Source organism: Pungitius pungitius, chromosome 6 (genome assembly GCF_949316345.1).
Source record: "Pungitius pungitius chromosome 6, fPunPun2.1, whole genome shotgun sequence".
Classification (NCBI taxonomy): Eukaryota; Metazoa; Chordata; class Actinopteri; order Perciformes; family Gasterosteidae; genus Pungitius; species Pungitius pungitius.
The window spans coordinates 12806056-12829294 of NC_084905.1; positions in this window are offsets into that span (position 1 = coordinate 12806056).

The window sequence follows — 23239 nt, forward strand, 5'->3', positions numbered from 1 at the left end:
TGTCATACAACGGCGACCAGCCAGAGCTCGCCAGGTTGCATGATTGTATAATTGTGTTGTGACACCTTGAACCTGCCGTAGGTATATAGCCGTGCTCATTTTCTGATAGCACACCATGGGCCGTCAGAATCAGAGCTATGATTGGTGTAATTTGTGCCTCCGACTGCAGAGTGAAAAGAGCGGGTCATCAGCTGGATAAATACAAATTAAAATTGATGCAGGTCTCATTTCTGCTTGACCAGTTTGTGTTGGGAAGCTGCAGAGAGCTCGGAATGGTGCACTTGCCACTTGTGCCATTTGGTCTTCCATTTCAATTCAGGGCCCAAAGGCAAAAACTCCAAATGAAATGTAGCAACCCAAAGATGTGCATGGCCACCGTTGCTTTTATAGCACACAAACTGACGTTATGTCTCCATGACCCTATTTAGCTTGTAACCTAAGTTCAAGTCAAAGCGGTTGACAACAAATAATATTGAGGAAAAGAGAAAATAAAAGAGCAGAAGCGGAGAGGTATATTTTGGGTATTTTTCCAATATAAGTATAAAAATTGGACACTGGACACATAGTATGAATAGGTAGTGATTTGTGTAACAGCATATGAGTGACAGCTTCATTTTGATTTCCGTACCTGCCGTTTGTTGCTGTCTCTTTGCTGTGTGTCGGTGTATGTGTGCCAAAGGGTGTTCTGGTGTGTGTCGTACGTCCAGCCGCGACCTCCTTGCAGCTGGAAGAGGCATCTTTGTGAACTCCTGTCACAGCTTCTCTGACTACGAGTTCAAGAGCTCTTCATTACAGCCTCTCTGCATCTGAGGGAAAGAGAAACAATGCTTCGTGCTCAATGCACATAACCTTTCCATTCAATCACCAGTTCAAACTGTCTCCCACTGCTGCAAATTATTCTGTTTCTAGCTAGTCAAGTGCACCACTGAGTCAAAAAGCCTCCTTTCAAAAATGGATGAAAAATTCTTTCACTCTTTTGACCAACAGACAGGAAACTAAATGATCATTTGGGAACAAAGCTGCCATTTCTAAATGATCATAAGACAATGTTGAAATTGTGATTGAAAATGGTAATCACAACATTTCAACTAGGATGCCTATGCATTACGGATCACCGTCTGTGAAATATGTATATTTATATAAATATTTAAATAAAAATTAATGATAAATCTAGCCAGTGCAATGCCGACGTCAAACAAAGGCTCTTCAGTGATATTTTATACAAATCCACTGATATAATAATTATACTATTCCTGGTCTTTAGTGGAGGTTGATTGTTCTTGCTGTGAGCTAACACACTTAATTGTAGTATGCAAATGAGAGCAATTACAAAGCTTTTAGGTGAAGAGATGACAGCTGAGGTTGGTTTTATTGGAGGCCTCACTGAAACAGTTGTCATGGAAACCACATAGAATAACACAACTGTCAAGCGGATATAATCTCATGATATGTCCATAAATTGCCTTTGCTTTACTTTTCGTTTCATGAAATTATCCACATGAAAGGATATTCTTTGATTATTTAAAAAAATGTCAATTAGTGTTGTACAAAGAAAAATAGGTTACGTTTGAATCAAGAATTCAAATTTCCAAACAAAAGTCTTCATAGGAATTTAAAATATGCTTGCACACGGTCCAAAATTCATTGAGTTTTTGTTCAGCTCAAAATGTTGTCGCAGGTTAATTATTTTGGGGAAGATATTTGTATTATTCTCTTCCAGGACACAGATCTGTGTATACTGTGAAGTCTATGGCTCAATCAAACAAAGCCTTATCCTTTTAATTTGTAAAAAGGATAACACACAATAAGTTATATGTGTCAAATTTTACATTAGTTCGGATGATCAACTGTGAATAAATGAGACTTTCATACCGGAACAGAAAAACATTTCTTGGCATTGCCCACTAACCTTTTCTGATGACTGAGACCATGGCAGTTCTAATAATGCCATTGATGATACTGGCTACCTTTCATCATGGTGCTTTTTTTCATGTGTTATTCTGTTGAGAAAAAAATATGTGCTGTTGAATAATTTTTAAAGGATATACTACAATAATGGTTTTATAAACTTTGGATTTTATCAGACCAACATTCGAAAGGCACTGGTCCATCTTTGTTAATTACAGCAAATAACACAATCACTGATGTTGGCATGCAAAAATAAAAGTCTAAATTTGGTCAATTTTTTCTAACAACAATCTATATTACAATTAGGCTTGTGCAGGGTTTCATGAATTAAATATGAGTTATGTGTAAGAATGAGATGTTATAGAGGTAAATGACGAGAGGCAGAATGTAATTGGGCTGGCGGCAACATGGGCCTACTGAACTAATCCCATACTTAGTCATGTGACAGGCTTTGCACCGATGGAAGGCGTTCTTTTCACCACAAAGCCAGGGCAGCTGGGAAAATTGATTTCTCATCTGAGCTGCATTTGATAGCTTTTGAAATCAAAAATTGAAATTAACTAACCTACGCCCCATCATTACAAAAGAGTAAATTAAAGAGTGCAGCAGCAGTTCCTCCGAGCTCTAGAAAGCCTGTGAAGCACAGAGGAGAAGGCTCTTCCCAACCCGTGATTCTCACACTTCAGCTCAGTAATATATAAAAGCATTAAATAAAACACGGGCTACTGTCTTCTAATGATTTCTAATGTAAACTGCCTACCTAATGCTATTTTAAATTGATATTTTATAGTATATTTTGAGCAAAATAAATAAATATAGTACAAACAGAGTGTAAATGTAGTTAGTAAACTTTGTAGGTTCAGTAGCTTAGACAGCGTCTCCAAATGAGCCTTGGTCAAGAAAATAAAATGTTATCAAATATAGATTTCTGTAAATAAATTCTAAATCTATATTTAGTTGTGCTGGGAGGAAATGTTTTTCTTCAAAGCTGTATTCTCCCATTGCAAGTACTAGCCTCACTATTTGCCTCGATAAAATACTCTTGAGCGACTAATTTAAAATGAATTATTAAAACAATGCAAACACTGTGGGAGTGAGTGAACGTGGACAAGACGGGAAGTGAAACAAAGTAGCTGGTTGCGTTGACAAAAGACATGCTGAAACAGATGTTCCTGCAGGTGGACATGAAGATCAATACGCAGTGGAGAGCAGCGAGATAGTTACCTGAGCTGCTAGAACTTGCAGCAGATGCTAAACAGACTGATGCCCCGGAAGGCTGATCAATGGACAGGAGGCAGATGGAGGAGAACACGGAGGAGTGCCGGGAGGCGCCGTTAGCAGAGAGAAACACAAAATAATGGGAGTCACATTTGATATGTAGATGGGCGCCTGTCCACAACGTTAACCCATCAACACAAAAATAATAGGCTTCAAATTTGCGGAAACTTAAACTTTAGCCAAAATTCAGCTGCCTTCATATGCCCTCCTAATTACTGCTGAATATACCTCGTCAAAGTAAGGATGATGTGAAGCTGATTATTTGTACCGTATCATGATTCCAAACAGGTAGGTTAGGGATCCGCGATGAACAGATTCAGCACTTTCCTCTGGGCAGAAAACTTGCCTAATTAGCAGTGGTAAGAGGCTGCGATGTCAGGCAACGATCTGACAGACTATCACCTTTACCTCCCATTAGTGAATTAAATACACACTGAAATCCTAAAGCACATCTTGGCCCTCGCTACCAGGTATAACTAGTTACCAAGCTCACTTCATGAGCACCAAAAAAGGACTTTTTGCAATGTTTTATATTTACTCCAAATTCAATAACCAAAAAATATAGTTTTAAATGTTTATTTGACAGCTTAAGCACATATATTTAATCGGGTGTTCAACAGAGACAAAGCTCATCACGCGGTGCACTAGATTTACAGTTAGAAGCAACATATCCCTCACATGGCGTACACCTGCACGACACACACACACGCACACCGACACAGATCTTCTGACATCCAGCGTCCCAGTGGCCTTGCTGTCCGAGAAGCAACTTGAAATAGGCGATAACCTGAGAGACTTTATCTTGTCTTCCCTTGGTCTCAGAGAAGCCCGAAGAAGACACTTCAACTGCACAGCATCCCCCCCAGAGCCCTAACCTTCCCCTCGTCTCCCCTCGCCACCACCGGTTCCTGAAAGCTGTCAGCGGCCTGTTGCTTATTGATGTTTCTGCATGTTTTATGTCTCCCTGAGATATGACGGCCCTGACACAGTGCTGATTTCAATCAGCCTGCCGACACACCGCAGAGAATGACAGCTGGGTAAAGTGAGCAGGGCGGAAAAAAAAAAGAAGAAAAAAAAAAAAGAATGTGCGGGGATGTCATTGGCTCAGATCGGCTCCGGCCTTGGGTTTCTCCTCCCTTCTAATGAAAATGTTTCATTCACATCTCTCATCTCATGCCTTTCCTTCGCTGATGAATTCAATAGAAGAAAAAAGAGGAACGAATAGTGAGGGAAAGAAATTCAGCTTTTGTCGGATTGGAGAGGCAAGAAGAGAGGATGACCCCTGAGCCAAAGGTTTTGACACTGCATCAATCCCTTTAGGGGTGAGGCCTGCTGGACCAGCTCCGGCTGAAGATTACTTCAGCACATCTGAGGGATGGCTGCTCTATCTATTTCACACATTCTATGCAGAGGAGACCTTGTATGCTTTGGATCCTGAGCTGCCCAGTAAATTAGGTCTGAGATCATTCCATGGAATGAGGGGAGCTATCCGGGGCAATTCAACTCAAAACCATTGACTGAGAGCTTACCGAAAAACCTGAAAAAAAGAGGGAGACACATCTAGTCCCTTTTCTCTTTATGATACCAAATAGAATGTACCGTGGGTAATCCCAATAAGGCTCTTTACTTGCAAATTCAAGTATACGCACACATGTACCGATAAGACGCTCCCACGCAGCTTTCTCACACACGTGATATTGACAAGCATATCACATCTATTCAGCTCTCTGCGCTTTTGTGCCCCATCCAAAGAGATATATTTGACTTATTACGTGACGCGGAGCTAAATATGACGTGGAGGTCATTTGTAAAATTCTTATCAGCATTTCAGACTGTTGGACAGGTTTGAAAGGACGGACAAACTGTACATTTTATGTAATGTCACACAGATATTATTATTTTCAACAGTAATAAAATATTTATTGCATATTTCTTCTCGTTTTTTCATAATGATTATATATGTGTTTGATATTGAGACAGCGTTGTGTTTTCTTGCCCCTGTTTTCGAGGAAGTGTTATCTCAGACTTTAACTTAATCTAAAATGGGCATTAAAGTAGAAAAGAAATCTCCACGATCTCATAGTCTTTTCAAACTTGTGTTCGTCTGAATCTGATAAAGTAAAATGTATTCATTATTTATCTTCTGTTTTCATTGAGAGATATAAAATTAATAGCTCTAGTCGGGGGACTTTACCTTGAGTGTGCAGTCACATTTCACTTTCAGTGTTTTTTTAATAGAACACAATTACTGCGGCCATAATGAGATTCAAAACAAAGAGTAAATTAGCTGTCATTAAATTATTTCAATTTCCGCACCCTAATAGAAGATTGTGACAGGTGTCAGAGTTGCCGTTATGTTTGGCTTCGCAACATGTTATAATGGATAATTGATCCATCAAAAAACATCAAGCTAAGGCAATAACTCGCTTGAGACCAGCGTACAGAACATGCAGAAAATCGAATTTAACCCCGTGTTGACTGAGACACTCCCTTGCTCTGTCGATCAAGCACGTCTCCTCTTGACAGCTCTGTTCGCATGTTGTTAAATAATCTAAAGGGGGAAAAAAAAGAAACATGAAAGAAAAAGCAGTCTCAGAGGAACTGTCACGGAGAAAGGAGAATGCCATGGGGGGCGAGGAATGCCTTCAGTCGCACTGCTTTTCACATTTTAATTTCGGTCTGTGGGACTGACTCGTGGTAGCGCCTGAGTGAGTGGGTCCTGGGAGTCAGGGCTCGGGCTGACCCCTGAGCATAGACAAGCCCAGGGAGATGTCAGCGGAGAGCTCCCGAGGATCACCGGGCTGCCAAGCGCTTTGAAAGCTGCTGCCAATTCAGCCTAAGTTTCATCTGAATAGTCGCCACGGAGGAGGGGAGCGACAGCAATAAAAACAGGTTGCAAAAGGAAGAGAATTTGCTTTCAAAATGTATTTGGCCTTTGACCTTGCATCCAACCCTGTGGCCTCTGTCTTTGAAGCTGAGCATATTTTTTGAGAGACATTGAAAGAGGGGAGGGTTTCAGGGGTGGACTTGGGGCCTGTCAGTATAAATATATTAATAATCTGACAGCTTCATCTGCTTTTGAGGGCTACGCTTGACAGCTTCACAATGGCCTGCGCGGTAGTCCTTCTCGTACATGTCTGGCTTTCCTGTCTGAACAACACAGAGAGTTTATTAAGACATCACACTCCTGTGAAGTATTGATTTTACACCAGTCTCTGTCACTTACTGTATCAGGCCAAGCAGGAGCTCCAAAATAAACTATGACAGCTGCATGTAACCTGCTGAATATGTTTGAGAGATCTGCTCAGTTCAGGTAAATGGGTTTCTTATTTTGTTGTACATCTTTAATCCAATACCGTCCGACCAAGTTCCTCGACCAAACGTAGATAAACAACAGAAAAGAAATAGAAAATTCAATTTTTTTGACAGTGAAGTAAAAAAAAGGAGAAACGCTTTAGAGGGAAGGTTGTTGCAATTAAGTTTCTGCAGTCCGGAGAAAAGAGGCAAATTCTATCTGGAACAAAGGAGGGGGATGTGCATCTGCCGGTGGAAACGCGCCCCGCCTCTCAGACAGTGCGTCTGTCCGCGGAGAGACAGAGGGAGAGAGGGGTCAGAGGGAGCACAGGTAATTGAGGTGTCCCCTCCCCTCCCTTTTTTTCAGGGCTTCTCACCCCATCCTTTCACCCCCCCACCACCACCACCCCCACCCCACCCTATCCACACAGCGGGCACAATTACGCTCCCCATCACCCCACCAGCTGGCCCCCGTGATCCCACACTTCTTACTAAACGCGACTCCATCGGCCCTTTCCCTCTTAACCTCTTAGCAGCCGCTGTCGGGGGAACGGTGCGGCTGCACACCAAACTGGGGTAAAAGAACTCTCCTTCTTTTAATACAAGAAAAAAAAAGTTAAGTTATTATAATAATAATAATTTATCTGCCTCAAGAAATTCAAACAACAACAATATCAAACATAAAATAAAAAGACACTGCTAAATGTAATATTCATTTTCCACTTTAAACTAAAAGAAATCCGACACAATGAATTTAAAGAATACATTCTACATTCATTAAGGAAAAGCTAATCGAAAATCAGTATACTAATAATTCAAATGAAAATTTAATAACCATCAACATGCATGTTAATTGAGTGGCTTGAAATAGATTTCAACACCCGAGTGTCAGTCTGATCATATCTCTCGAAACACACTCAGAGTGTCTCCTGATAGACAGTGTTTTCACTCCATCCCTTCCCATTAATGAGTGCAGGCTCTCCTGTGCTTTAATACCTGAAACAATACCATATGGTAAAATGTAAACAACATCTGCATATTCATGTCATAACTTCATCTGTTTAATTAGTTCCAGCAAAGCAGTTTACCCTCTGAGGCCCTGGCTGTCAGAGCAGTGACGGCGGAGCCGTGCCCTGCTGTCGGTCCTGACAGTCCTCCATTGTTCAGCTGATGCTCCTGCCCTGTCTGTTTAATACCAGGTGCATCTTTACAGGCCACGGATCAGGTGAAGGGAGGGAGCCCTGTTCACAATAATTCCAAACCTGACATATCCCTCTTTAGCAAGGAGACCTACCAATTATTTTAGGATATTCTATTATATGTAAACACAGCTTGGTTGAAAACCCAACTTTTCACCACATGACACCATCGTCCATCAGCCATCGTGAGCATCAATACGTGTGGTGAATGGATTGTTTTTTTTACTTTAGACAACCATGAAAGGGAATATGATGAGTATAGTTTTGCTCAATCATGTGTGTAAAATGATCACCAAATTGTGTTTAACGTTTCTATTTGAAAGCTGGCCAGGACTAGTATTTTAGTCTTTGATATATAACAGTGCTTCACCTTATTTATATGTGTGTTTCATTTCGCAATCACTACACCTATATGTTATGAAAGCAATGCTGGCAGTGCGAAAAAATTCACAATGTTTAATTATAATTTTTTTGACACAAAGAAAAAAAACGGCAATGTGGTGTGAGAAGCCTGAGTGGGCATTCTTTAATTAAATTCTCCTTCATCAGACGCTCGTTTGTGCCACAAGCATTAATACTTTTGACCCCGTGTAGCCTGAACACTAACATGCCCGAGGAAGGAAAAAGAGGAATGAAATGAAAGAGAAAAACATGAAGGAATATCTTATTAGGGGAGTCAGGCATGTTTTGGCCCTCGTTTCTTGATGGCTGCTCTCGGTGTCGCGACCTACTGGCGTCTTGCTAATACGACAGTGTACGCCATGCCATTGTTCTCAATCAATAACTAATTATCAAAGTACTGGCTCCGACTTGTATTGTCCTCTATGCTTGGAGCCCCTTGTTGTGGACTGAAAGACAGAAAGGGGGAAGAAAGGGGAAAGGAGGGTGGCTTTTGGCTGCACAGCAATGCTGCCGCCACAACATCCGCGGAAGCCTTTCAAGATACACTGTGCCGTCAGTTTGAATTACCATCCTCTACTAATTGATATGAATTAGAACAGAAGAATTATTGTTGCTGCTGAATGTCATAACGATATCCTCAAAGTAATCACGGGAGACAAAAAGAGAACAGCACAAAACACACAAGCAGACCAAATAAGAAAAGACAAATTTAGCAGACTCCTGCAAGGGAATTTGCAAACGAGGCTTTACACAATGGGGAAGGACAATTAGACTGCTACCAATCTGTATGTTTCATTATTTCAATCTCGTTTGCAAGTATGTACCACAATCTTAACTAAACAAAGAGGATTCCCTCTCCAAAAAACCATCATAAAGTTGTTATATTTGTTGGCCATATCTTAATCAACAGGTTCAAACGTAGTGTCCTTTTATCACCTCGTCATTGTTTGTTGTTTCTTTACAAATGAGCTGACTGAAATAGAGGAACCCAGTAATTTGTACTTGGCAACACGGGGTGGATTGTGTGCTGGTGCCTGAATGTCTCTGTGCTTTAATGGAGTGGGGAGTCCTGTCATGTGGCAGCACAGTTCACTTCTCTGCAGTCCTGTCGGTGCCGCCGGCACCAGAACTGGGGTCCAAAGCCCCCGGGAGCACAGGGGGTGGCTGGTGCCCCGATGGCAGGCAGGGGTCAGCGTAGTAAAAGTCCATCACTCGGGACAGTGAGTCTAATCCCACAGCAAGAGCACGGAGCAACTGGAGCGGCCTGTTCTGTTCAGCCTGCGTAATGATATCAGTTGCACTGGATCTGATGTCTGACCTCATTACCAAAGTTTAATTGCGTTGCTAACAGACTTTCAGTCCTTCTTTTCTCTGGCCTCTTTCAGTTTTGATAGCACTCCAAAAGAATTTCTCTGTTGCTCAAAAAACTAAATGAAGTTTTTTTCCTGTTTAAAAAAATTTAAATGAATAATATTGAGTCTTGGTTAATTGTATATCAGTTAAATACTGTAAAATCTAATCTACACATGTGAATTATCTTTATATACATGGTTCATAAAAATTCAAAGGTTTACAAACACATTGCATACAATTCCCAAAAATGAAGAGTGGGTAACTAAAGAAAATAAGAAAATAAGTACAGAAACAATTTAAACTTAACAAAAACGTAAACGTGCAATACTTTTCTAAAACTGACATGTAGCTATTCATAGGTATACATTTGAAATAGAAGAAAGTAATACACCAGCAGTTCATTAACACCTTTATATATGTATACCTGGACTGTATCACTTAATGTGAAAAAAGGTTCACTCAATGTATAAATGATGATTGTGTTGTTCACACTTTTAATTAGGTAATGATAAGTTTAAATTATTGTATATATATATTGTATATATATTATGAGCGAGGATTTGAAAGTTACAATTTAATCCCCAGATTTTTATACTGACGTTTAAACTCATCAGGTTATTGTAAAGCCACATGCTCTGGGTAACTTCAAAGGATTGGAGATTCGTCTCAGGGGAAATGTTCCTTTTATATTTCTGCAGGCTGTTTTGATGCTTTGAACCCAGAAAAGCCCCCTTCTCGCCCCAACTTGTTGTGAGCGAAGCATCCTGAGAGCTAGCTGTAACCTGCCCTCCGCCATCAAGGAAATATTTGATGCCATGGTACTATATGAAATATGAATAATGAAAACAGACAGGAGTTAGGTGTAAATAGGAAGCATGACTTGGGCTTTGAGAGGCAGAGAGCGTCTCTCCTGCCTCGCTATTATCAGCTTTCTCCCTCCCACACAGCTCAAGATTTAGTGTCATCTTGGTTTCCAACTCGTAGCCTGCACACCCTTAGGTTGCTACCACTGGGTCATGGGGAATGGGCCACAACTGTTAATGGGGTTGCTCTTTGAAAACACCCTAACACAGGTAAACAAGGCACTCCATTGTGTATTAAGAGCAATGCAACTTGGAGTAAAAGTATCACGGAGGGTAAAGGTTACCGTCAGAAGATATCCAAGTGTATGTGTGTGTGTGTGTCTGTGTGCAAACAGCAGTCTGTGTACAGGTGCTGTGAAAAGGATGCTGTGCTGTATTGAGAGTGCCTCATTACCATCCTACCCGTTTTCTTGGGCTCACATAGTGTAACAATGTGCCCTTGAAAACAGACCCCAATTAATTCCTTGCATTGTGCATGGGGATAGATTTTCCAATATTCTCATCATGAAAGAGCAATTATAATTCCATGATTCATATGCACACTCCATTTGAAGCAGCTATCCTCGCCCATTGTCAGTTGTCAGAGTAGAGGATAAACCATGAAAAGTCCTAATCCTGCTCTGAGCAGCGGGCTTTAATGAGCAGCCTGTCTCAGGCAGAGCCATGCGATTCCCTGGCTAGGGCCAGACCAGTGCAACGTGGAGGTCAGCTCCTAATGGAGGGCTCCATGGATTCCCCTCTGGAGAAGGGCGGAGCCCACTTACGTTGACCTGTTAAGTCAAGTTGCTCTCCTCTGACCCTCCAGAAGATGCCTGGATGTGGGAGATTGTCAGGAAAGCTACAGCACAAACAGCCGAGCTGCCTGCAGGCGACGAGGCTCAGTAGAATTGAAAGAAGGAAAAAAAAGAAAGAGAGAAAACGCAGCTAAGAACAAGAGACTGGAGCCTGTGAAAGATGTAAATTCAAAGCAAAAGCAGCAGAACTTTAACCTACCGGCTATTATGCAGCAAGTGAAACAGAGCTGCCGCTTGGAATTAGGGGACAATAGGGAGTTCAGGCCAGGGGCATTTAACCAATGGACATCTAGTGTATCAGATCCCAATCTTAATGACATCAGTGACCGAAGCTTTGCAGAAACTCTGATCTCTCGTGGCATAAAGAAAGGGTCAGCGCCAAAGGGGATTAGTAAAATACATGAGGAAAAAGGAAAATATGAAAAAAGAAAGGATAATGAGAAGAGGTTATGAGAAACCAGGGGTAATATTATTGCTGCACTTCACCGAGATGCAGAGAGGAAAGAGCTGTGCAAATAGTCATGGGATTGCAAAGTCAATAATACGTGCAATCTTCACCGACAGAAAGCTATAATCAACAAAGATCCATATTGAAGGTGAATGCCAGAGTTTTCAAAATGTCAGTGGAGTGTATTTGCAGAAGGGCAGGAATGACAGGGAGGTGAGTGGCAGGGATACAAGGACAGGTGGACTCTGTGCAGATGAGGTCCTGGACACAGAGACCAGGCAGAGTGCAGCTCTGGCCAGGAGAGTCCTCTGCCTCAGCCTGCTCCCTACAGAGAAGCCAATAGGAGTCAGCGGTACTACTGCTATCTAATGGGAACAGTCCACTTAAAATTCATAGGTTAACAAGACAGTAGGTAGCCAGGATTGCAAAATGGTAGCAAGAGGGATTTTTTTAAGACAATTTAAATCAGCAATTTTTTGCAATGATAAAATTACTTTTTCTTTCCTGGTGCAGTCCTATAAAGCACAATTATTTTACTGACAGCCAAAGCAGAGCCTGTGTGATTGTGAGGGAAGTGCAGTTGTTGAGAATACAAGCACTTAAGTTGAGTCATTTTAGGGATATAGATATTTTCCATTTCCACCTGCAGCAAAATGTAGGGCTCATTTTTCTTTTCTTTTCGATTTCTGTCTGGTAAATCCTTTTCAAACAAAATTCCCATTCTTCTTTTGATGTCTTTTAAGTCATTATTAATGTTTTCTCTCTCTCCCCCTCTCCCTGTCTATCTCTCTCACTCCCTCTCCCTGGCTTTGGTGTTCTTGAATAAAATAAGTGCAGATTTGCTGGAAATCAGTGGCTTTTGTGTGTGGCTGCAGGAGCATGGTGAAATGTTTGGACACTAATACCCATTCATTTCGGTAGCACCATAAATAAAAGCTGCCAGCTATGGGGCTGCCGTGAAGTGGTATTCTTTAGTGCCCAGCAGGATGTCCTGTTCACATTAGCACAGCAGGGAAAACTGGCCGGAACAGCCAGACAACTAAATCAAGACATTGTCAACTTCTGACAAAATTGCTATTGGGATGAGAGCTGGTTTTAAGAGGAGTGGTGCATGTCGGGTTGTGTGCATGTTACTGTGTGTGTGTGTCTGAGTTTGTGTGTGTTGGTAAGAATGAGAGAACGAGAGGGAAAGCAGGAGAAAGAGAGAACAAGAGAGGCATGTGGAGATGAATCTTTTCAAAATGCCGTATATTCTGAAAAATAATTCCTAACAGAGTAACACCATGGGGCTGACATGAATGAGGAAGTATTGAAATGGTTACAGCGGTTCTTAGATAAGGAAATAAAACCTAAGCTTCCACAAACACTCATCTCCTGTTGTGTAATTTCTCCCCCTCCATTCATGCCAAAATGCTTCTAAGGATCAATTTCTCAATGTGTAGGTTGTGCCAGCTTGAAAAATTGTATTCAATAAAAATGTTTTTTAAAAACCTGCAAAGAAAATATACCCGCAATGTGTCCAGAGTTTGACATTGAGCTTCATAGATGGAATAAGATTTGGATTTGTTTTTGGATGACAGGGCTTTGGTCTGCAGTCATTTTTGGCCACCTAATTAACGACTGAGCATAAGTCTTCTGTCTGTATCTATACACTTTATTATTAAGCTACACTGCAAAAAAAACAGCACAAATGTGACAGGATGTCATAGAATACTTCCTTTAAACACAGTCGCAGCCCTGGGCTACATGCAGGTGGTCGATTGCCTGGTCTTCACCGAGGTTAGCTCTCGGGGAGCGCTAAAAGCTGAAGGTCTGAATGGAGTCCTATCATCAGAGGAGGCCTTAGTGCCAACAAGACCCAGATAATGACAACTCTGACCTCAGTTAAGTACATAACACAGCAAGAGCTCTTGGATGTGCTGCCCAGAACAATGTACGGAGAGAAGGAAAATGCTGCGCCAGGGACACAGCTGGGACATACCATGCCAGTGGGCTTGCCATTTTGATTAGGGGTAAGTAAGCCTTTTAACATAAGAAAAAAGACAGGGTGGAGTTTCTATTCACATCTTTTTGCCTTATAAAGGCCTACTTGACAGCACAGTGGTTCAACACTTCCCTACAATGGGGAAATGAACTATCACCAGCGCATGTCAGAGACCTAATGTGTACTGCAGATTATACGTGGAGGAAAAGATTGAAATGAGGTTTGGCAGTGCCACCGTGAGGTTGTGGCTGGATTTCGTGTATCTGGAGGCATCCTGGAGCCCATCCAAAAGGCCTCTCTTTTGGAGTTCTGTGAACTGTGGAGGAGAGGAGAGCTTCCACTTTCTGCAGGCTGTAAGTTGGAGTCTTTCTGCGGTGTTCAGCGGACCTTGAGAAAACACCAGTGAATCCGTCACCGTCGTCCCTCCTGGGACAAAGCTGGCTGGCCACTTCTGAAGCTCCAGTGACCCAAGGCGTGAACCCTGCTGCTCTCCATTCCCTGCCCTACGCAGCCACTGGGAATCTATGACCTCAAGTTCATCGGGAATCACACACTTGCATGGCAGGTTAAAAAAGCAATGACTGCATCTGTCATGTTTTTAAACTGTGTTGTGCCCTCTGTGAAAATTAATGAAATATTAACAAAGACGTGTTTTCAAGAAGGCAAAGACCTACCTTTGAAAGAAAGCATTTATTTTGCAATGCATTAACATTTGAGACTGCATCTCAAAAACTTATCATGAAAATATGAAAACTGTTGTGATTTTCTAAGAGCTTACAGCCTCCAGGCCCAGATGGCTCTTAATTGGTTGGCAAAGGGAGCAAGAGGTCTTTTTTGAGGCGTGAGTGTGTGATTGTTGCTGCTGAATTGCTGCTGTGAAAGGCTGGCTGCGTGATGTGGAGATGGAACAGTGTGAGAACAGGTCGCACAATGGAGCCACCAGCCTTGCACGCGGGGGGATGTTGGGGGTGAGTGGTGTGTGTCTGTTGGGGGGGGGGGGCGGAAACGAAAGATAGCTTAAGAAGGAAAAGTGGAGGCATGTAAGGGATGAAGGACAGATAGGAAATCTACTGAGAGTGAGAAAGGGAAACTCAAAGGAAAAAAAGCATGAACTACTGTCCTCAAACCTCTTCTTATAAATTGTTGAACTGACACCATGTTCTGGGTAAACTAATTTAAACAGCTTATAATGTTACTGTTAGTCTTTTGTTACCTCTTAAAACAAATTTGTCTAATAACTACTTATATGTCTACATGTCAAACCATTGTCCCCTTAAAAAGGTCATTAACACCTTCTGAGTTTTTTTTTAAATATTTTTTAGATATAAATAAATATACTGTATTATACACAAAATGTTCCACAACAAATAATTAAAATAGGAGTTTAATTGTACACATATTAATCACAAATGTTTAAGAACATAGTTATTTAAAATGAATAATACAGCTTATAAACCAAATCATTAAGAGCACTTTTCCTGTAAAAACATTGCATTTTTGCAAAATATAGAACATCATCGTACAAAAGTCCCACCCAGAAAGGTTTATCAGTGTGCCAGTTGTATCCCACGGTATCCACACCAAGGCCAGTCAGAAAAGGTATTGGCTAATAAACAAGCTAGCACCATAGAACCATGAATTCAAGTGAATTCAAGTGAGAAGCCTTCATTATTGTTTTAATACAATTTAAACATTTCTGGACAAAAAGCTATGGATTAGAGGAAAACTATAAAAATATCCAATTTACCAGATCAAATTTTCCAAATAATGTATTGTTGATGTTCTACCACTAGCCATATTGTGAATGTTAATGCAACGTGCATTGTATCCAAAATAATATTTTATGATTAAAATGTTGTATAAAATGATGTCTTAATCCCAATCTGTTGAACTGTAATAATTGAACACGTTAACGTTAAGTCAGTAAACTGAACTACTATTTTTAATTCTATAGTGAAATATTCAAGGAAGCTTTCCATCCTTCTATACATTGTTCATACAAAAAAGAGCCTTACTTTAACACACTGCTGCCTCCCATACCTGCATTGATACACACGTGCCTTGTGGGTATTATACAATTAACAAAGCAATCTTTGCTTAATAAAACACTGCAGGTCCTCAGGCTCTGAGAGGGGAGACATAAAGATGGTCACCTAACGCTGGTGCAACACCATCTACCAGGATGTCTTCATGAGCAAGGGGCAAAATTAAACTGTGTCAAAATGGCAGGCCATGGGAGAGGTTATGGCAGACATCAAATCAACAGCAGTCCAATACAGGATCCCATTATCAATGACACTATGTGGGTGCCCCTGGCTAAAAGTCCCCTGTACGGCAGAACTTAAGGTGTTGCTTGATTCATTAGTGTCTGTGTCTGAACCGAGGTGATGGCTCCCTCATTGTCCTGAGAGGGGTGAAAACTGGAATGTCTTTTCTTCTTGTCAACACTATGTCACTTTAATTTATTTTTCTGACGCCCAGTCTTGACACCTGGAAAGGTTTGACCGAGCATGGTAGCAAGGGATCATAGGAGAGGCCTATTTAAAGCGAGTGGTTGACACTGTTGACATTTTATTCTCCTTCTTCCTTGCAGCCTCACCTTTTCTTGTAGGAATACCAAAATGCATTGCATTAAAAGGTGGACGTTCGTTGCTTAAAAGACCAGATAATGATCAGTCATAACTGAGGCGTTCTCTAAAGATTTGGCGAGACACAGACACTATCATCTGAACGTTTGAAACTTATCACAGATTGCCAGGGGAGGTATTCCATATTAAATATCTTGCAGTAATTTAAATTAAAGATGCAATCTCCCTCACTGTATTATTAACATGACTCACAAGGGGACTTATTTAGGCAACATGAACTGAACTCACAGCTTAACAAAAATGCTAAAATAATGATTGTATAGCACACCATTGTTTAGTATTTATGTTGAAGCATTTACTGTATGAAGTCACCCATAATACACTGTTAGAATATAATAGCTGTCAATGGATGAATGCACAGTGCTAATAATGTAATGTCCCCCTCCCTAAGGGAGCTGCTCTCCTCATCTGGGTCACGGCGCGTATTAAAAGGGTTAAGGGTGCACAGTAAATTTATTGTGGGTCTTCCCGCACCAATGGGACGGAGCACTAATGGATGACCTTGGGGTTTGGCTGTTGCAGACTTGAGGAGATCATGTCTCACCACCTCCCTACCACCAGGATGACCCCGGCCCTCTCGGCCCCTGGCCTCAACCTTTAACTCACTGATCTTTGACCAAATTATTAAGCAGACACCTGCTTTCCGGTGCATGGTCAGAGTTGGGGGAGCACTTGCTGTGGGTACTCTAATTTAATGTAGATGTGTGGTGCGACAGTATCCATCTCACTAAGGACAGACCCATCTGTTAGACTTCCCAGCAGTTTGACTTTCACTGATGCCTACATGCAGTGTAATCGCTGTTTCTGTTCGCACTGGTGTAATATGGCAATATAATGCAAATCAATCTTGATTATAAAATCTAACATATATTAAATCTAACATGATTATTTAAATAATATAAATACCATTGCATATGGCCACATTATAACCACACTTGTCGAAAATATTCAAAATAATGTAATGTTTCATGAGACATTTGTACCACGTCTCATAACTTTCATGTACATGTGTGTTTTCTTATACTCCATTACCCTCCCGTCTGATTTCTTCATGCCAAACAAAGGCCTATTCTAACCCTGAAAGTGGAGGTGAGACAGAGAATGTCGCATTTATATCAACTGTAAAACCTCCGTCAAGGGCACTAAGGTACAGGGACCAGCCCCGAAGACTGCTGCGCACGTCAGGGACTTGTGTGTGTCAAACTTGAGGGGAAGAAAGGAGCAAAAGAAAAAAAAATGCTGCCATTAAGGTATAGCTTGGGAATGACACTGACCTAGGTCTGCCATCTTGCATTGTCCCACCATCTGCACCAAGGTGAACTTTGCCTTTAAATTGTGGCTTCTCAATTAACATGTCCAGCTGGGCGGAGAATTTCGTCAGCTCCCTAATATCATTACTGCCACACCAGGCTGTGGTATACATATTAAAAAAATGCCCAGAGCTCTTTGGTGGCTGAGCGTCTTCCTCGTGGGTTATAATGAGGTCCACCTACATAACAGGGTAACTGTAGAAAACGTGTTCTTATTAAGGCTCCTGCAGATTTTAAGAGAAAAAGGATGAATGTCTGAGGCCACTTTTCTATGTAAGTTCTTATTGTCTTCTACTCACGGGGGATCTTAAACACAAGGTAGCACCTACGTGGCAAAACAACACGTTCTACAATGCTCCACAACCGCTCAAGCCTCTTCGACATATTCTAGTGGTCTCACACAAAGAGGGTTTAGAAAGCATCAAGTCTTCTTCCAAAATGCAAGCTGTGTGGTCTTTGTGATAGCCCCACTACAGCATGAAGGACTCTTACTTTAGGCTGTATGTCTGTGTGTGTCTCTCTGGTTTTGCTTGTATGGAAAACTGTACTTTCCAGAAAAAGAGATCTTAAGAGGAAGTCTTTGAATGTAGGACATTGGCGCTGTAGCGGTTAATCTCCCCCCACGGCTTTACAGGCGGCTGTGGATTTAGAAGTTGGCATCATAACTGACCAGTGCTGTTTGATTAGATAACAGGGGATCTACTGCAGGCATCAATGGTCCACCGTGCTGAAATGAAACAGTTTGCTCTCCTCCCATTCTGCTTAGAACACGGTGGGGGTGATTCTTCAACAGTCTGATGCCGCATGCTGCCAAGCAGCGTCCGCCGCAGCGATACCATGATCATGGCGATTCTACGGACAGCACCAGCTTGTACCAGATGTTGGGAATAAGCTGTCCCTCTGGCTGTCATGAGTTGTGCCCTGCAGCTCTCCTTGAGACTCACTGTGCAGGATTTCAGGTGTTGATCAGTTGCCAAAAAGGCCATGGAAACATACTTAGGTCTAAAAGAAATGATATCTATAACAAACGATGTAGCCAAAGAGGCAGACTAGCTCCTTAGGCTTTACATGCTGAACATATAAATGCCTTTTTGACTAGGAGAAGTTCAACTTTGCAGTCGCGGACTGTAGCTCCATATTTGCTAGTAGCCAACAAACGAGTGTATGAACTTGTCAACAGGGCCCATTACTATCCATTTCAGTCTCTATCTTGCAGCAATTATGTTGCAAATTAACCCAGAAGTTTTAACATTCCTGTTGTGTACTAAGTGTACATTGTCATACTCTGGGTGCTATTGAGGAGGAATTTGTTGTTGTAGACACAGTTTTTTTCTTTGGTATACAATTTCTCTTCAATTTCAATTTCTGATATGGACTATAATAAAAACGAGTACTTTGAAAACTTTGGTTAATGTTTTTGCTATTATTCAGAAACATAACCTCCTCTTTATATTTTATGCATTGTATAGTGTTATAAATTCATAAAACATGAATATCTTTCATTCACTCTGAACAAATAACAGATAATACATGTTTTCACTATGTTAACTTATCTTACATAAGTTCTCTGAGGCCTTGAATGACTGTTTAAGCTCGGCCCTCGATGTACTGTGGTGGCGGGCCTTTGTCCCCTAAAACGAAAAATATACTCTGAGTGCATGGGGGTGGATGTCACTTCAGATACTGATGCATTTGGGGTCTGCATGGGGGGAAATAATGTGCAGCAATGATATCTTTGATCATTGCTGGAACTCCCCAACACAGCAACTGTGTCGAGTGTGGTTATCATCAACCCATTTCTATTCCCACAGCACAAATCATTTCATGGCTCCTTCATCCCATGTGCCAGGACTAGGTTTCAAAAGCAATTTCGGCTGAAAATAAGGTGCTTTTCTTCAATTTTCAAGCCATTTGTATCAGGGTTAGTGTTGTTTACCTAGCTAGTACACTGGTATTTACATACCTCTTTAAAGAAAAAATGGCCTGGTATGATTTATGGACTGCAGCAAGAGCGCAATTTTCGATGTCGTACACCTAATCTGAGAGGGTACAGAGAAAGGTCACATTGACCATACAAATACCAGGACCCGTCCATAGAGAGTGGGTGGATATTCATTTTCTTTAAAAAAAAATGTCAGTTAGGCCTGATTTATGACAGAGCACACCAGGTTGGACAACACCTTTGGTTTCAGACTAACGTCTCTCTCTGTAATAGAGAGAATAAGATAATAGAATAATTTGTCCCAAACTACTGTCTTTGATAACACCCCGGCGATACATTCAATCTGGAAAGCAATAATGTTATCATTTCTATTTTTTTCATGCTTTCCTTTGTTTCATTTTGAATTTGATTTACTGTCATATTCAATTAAAAAGAACTGCAAAAACAGCGTAAAATGACGTGTTTTAAAATGACAGAGACCAAACAGTGAGAAAGAGTGAGTGGGATTCTGTGCCATGTTTCAGAGTTATAACCTTTAGCCTCCCCCTTGACTCCAGTGTGATATGACACCATGAGACTGATAGAGAAGGAAAATACATTTTCACCTACTTAGTGAACACGATATCTTATGTGGCTATCTTTCTTATTTTTTATTTCCCAAACGCATCTTTTCTTCATGGGTTGTTTGACATGAATTTGATCTCTGCAACAGGAATAAACTTCCTTTTGTTAATTCTTTGAATGTCTTTGCTTACAAGGACGGAATCCTGCACTTGGGTGTTTATCGCCCACACAAAGTCTATTATGGATGAGAATCCTTTCATATATTATCAATTAAATTCTGACATGGCCAGTGCATGTGCATTAATATTAATGCCAACTCCATCTTCCATGGCATTGGCGCATGGCAATGGCGGTGGTTTCTGCAGGAAGGAATAAAGATAATACTCACCAAAAGGTTAGACAATTCACAGAATGCTGAAACACTAAGCAAAATAATAAAGGGCATCGCAATCAAGATATCATCCTGGGACAAACCAACGAGCTGAAATGACAGCACCCAAAACAATTGAGAGGGTTAGGGTCACAATGTGTGCTTCATTTTAGGAGAGGCAATACCTCTAAGTATAATTACTTACGAGAAAAGTGACAATTTGTGTGTTGTTGTGTTTTTTGTTAGCTTTAACCATTCATATAAAAAATAAAGTTCCAGAAGCAATTGTTACACAGAGAAATTTGATTTGCCTCAGAATCCATATTGGTGCTTTTGCTGTGGCACGATGAACACATTTGACAGGAAACAAATACATCCATGTAATATAAAAATGAAAGGTATACGGTTTCAGTTTCAATATTCTGTTTCATGTTAAGCATTATACGCTCATTATTTACAGTGTGCTCACTCCTTGCACGGACAGACCAATTCATGGGGAAGCAGGGGATCAAGTTCAGTCTTAATGACAACCCCTCACTGACCTCTCCAGAGAAAACAAATGGAGCCCCAAGGTGATGTTTCAATATCACTAACTACTTGGGTGTCCTCGGGAAAGGAACAGATGTAGCCCCGAGGATGAAGAAGGGGTGAGGTGCAGGTCAAGGTCACCATACGCCAAGGTTAGGGTCAGATAAGCACGGCTGGCTCGGGGTCTTCACATGCCCACAGGCCATAAAAAGGAGGCGTGGACAGAGACTCGAGAGCTATGGATCAAGTGTTATTCCACTGAGGGCCTGAGGGGTGGGTGAGGGCAGGGGCATTGAGGTTCAGCACTGTCATATGCCCGGGTTATACTCTTGCTTTGGGCTGTTGCTAGAAGAATATTTACAAAGTTATGTGTTTATCTATCTGAAAAAGTGAGAAAAAAAACCTCTCTGTAATGTAATAACTATTCATCTAATTTAAAATGGGCTGTTACTTCTGCATGATACTTTGATTCAGTTATAGGAAAAACAAATTATATATGAGAGATGATATTTTGTTAATAAGCCCCCATCCATAATTAAGACCGCTAGTGTGATTTCAAAAGAAAACACAACAACAGTCTGACACCATCTGCTAAAATTACAATGCAAATTCATGTATGTATATACTACATTACAGCCACAAGAAAGTATCTCTAATTGGAACATTCTAAATAAATTACTTCAGGTTATTTGTTAAGACTATGAAATGTCAGACTATGCCATTAGTTGCAGTGGGGGATCCCATGGTATTTGGAAAGAATAAATTGGCTCTAGCACGTTTATTTTGACTTAATTAATAAGATAACCTAAGTGATTTATTTGATTCCCCAGACTATATGGCACAATAATAACCTACAGTGCGAGGTAAATTTGCTTAACGTGTGCAAGTAGAAAAGGACAACAGGCGCAGAGTAAGACAGAAATTACTGTCATATTCATGGGAGGAGGGCTCTAATGGGGAGATTTTCTGCTTCATATCAAATCAAATGTAAATGTACCCTGATGGGTTGTGCTTCCTTTAATTAGAAGGTGCAAGTAGTTTGATAAACTCCCAAACATTATGGTTCCTCTGGTTGTCCTCTCATTACACTTATATTTCTGCAGCGCTATCCAGTTCTTCCGTAAATTATTGAACCATATACACAACACTGTGCAGTGTGCAGTTATTATGAGTGAAAAATCCTCACGTAGAGAATATAAATAAATCCAATATTATATTTCATTAATAGTGAGTCAAATGAGGATTCATGAGTAATAAAGAGTTTTGAGCCTCTATTCATTCTCAGGTGAAAAACCAAGCCTGGAGTTTCATATAATGAGGAAAATAAATTGGACACAAAACATTGATATCAGAAAAGTCTATATTTAGAACATCTTAGCTTGGACTGACAGTTGGAAAAATCCTTTTCACAACATTATGTATGCAGTGAAAACAACAATTTAATGTAAAATCTATTTTGTTATTGTTAACTAATACACAAAACTCTTTGTCCATTGAGTAATAATAAAGTAGACACATAATGCACCGTCCTGAATATCAAAACCAAAAGCTCTCTAATGGACAAAGAAATATTTTGTAAAAGAGCTATGATTATATTAGCTACACATTAGCATTGTTAAAGAAACACTTCCCAATCCCAAAAGGTATTTATTTACACTTTCAAAGTTCTGTCTAATTTCCTCATTCATCAATAAACTTTTAGTAGTTTTCTGACTACAAATACATTTCTCTTCAGTAATGGTTGTTCTAGCACACTATAATAAGTAGTTTGATATTCTAAAATGTTTGATAGAAAAATAATATGGATTACTGATAAATGATTATATATGGCAAACAAATTGCTTGTATAGCAAGATCTGAAATAGTCATTACTGGTACTAAAGTTACGTGTACTAATTAATATCATATAGATTTACCAATATAGATTTAATAAAAGTAAAGCCTGTACCAAGTTCATTACTTATCAGTGATGATGTGTTTCTTTGTGTTATTGTTTGAGGCAGTTTATTAATTATAGCTGTTGTTTTAATGAGATCTTAAGAAAAGCTGTTGACAGTGAGTTTATTAACATTATTATCTGTATGAATGTCAACTGACAGTTGTCATTAACTTTGATAAGGCAAGTTCTTTAAACATACAGCTAGCACAACAGTGAAATGACCCAATAAGACAAAAATAAATAGATAAGACATGGTTTTAGAGAGAGACGGGGAGAGAGAGATACAGAGAGAGGGAGGGACAGAGACAACGAGACAGAGATGACTCCAAGAAGGTCACTCCTTTTTTGTAGTCAATAATTGACATTTAAACACACGTTGCAAACGTCACTGATAAAATTACGCGAGATAATGGAG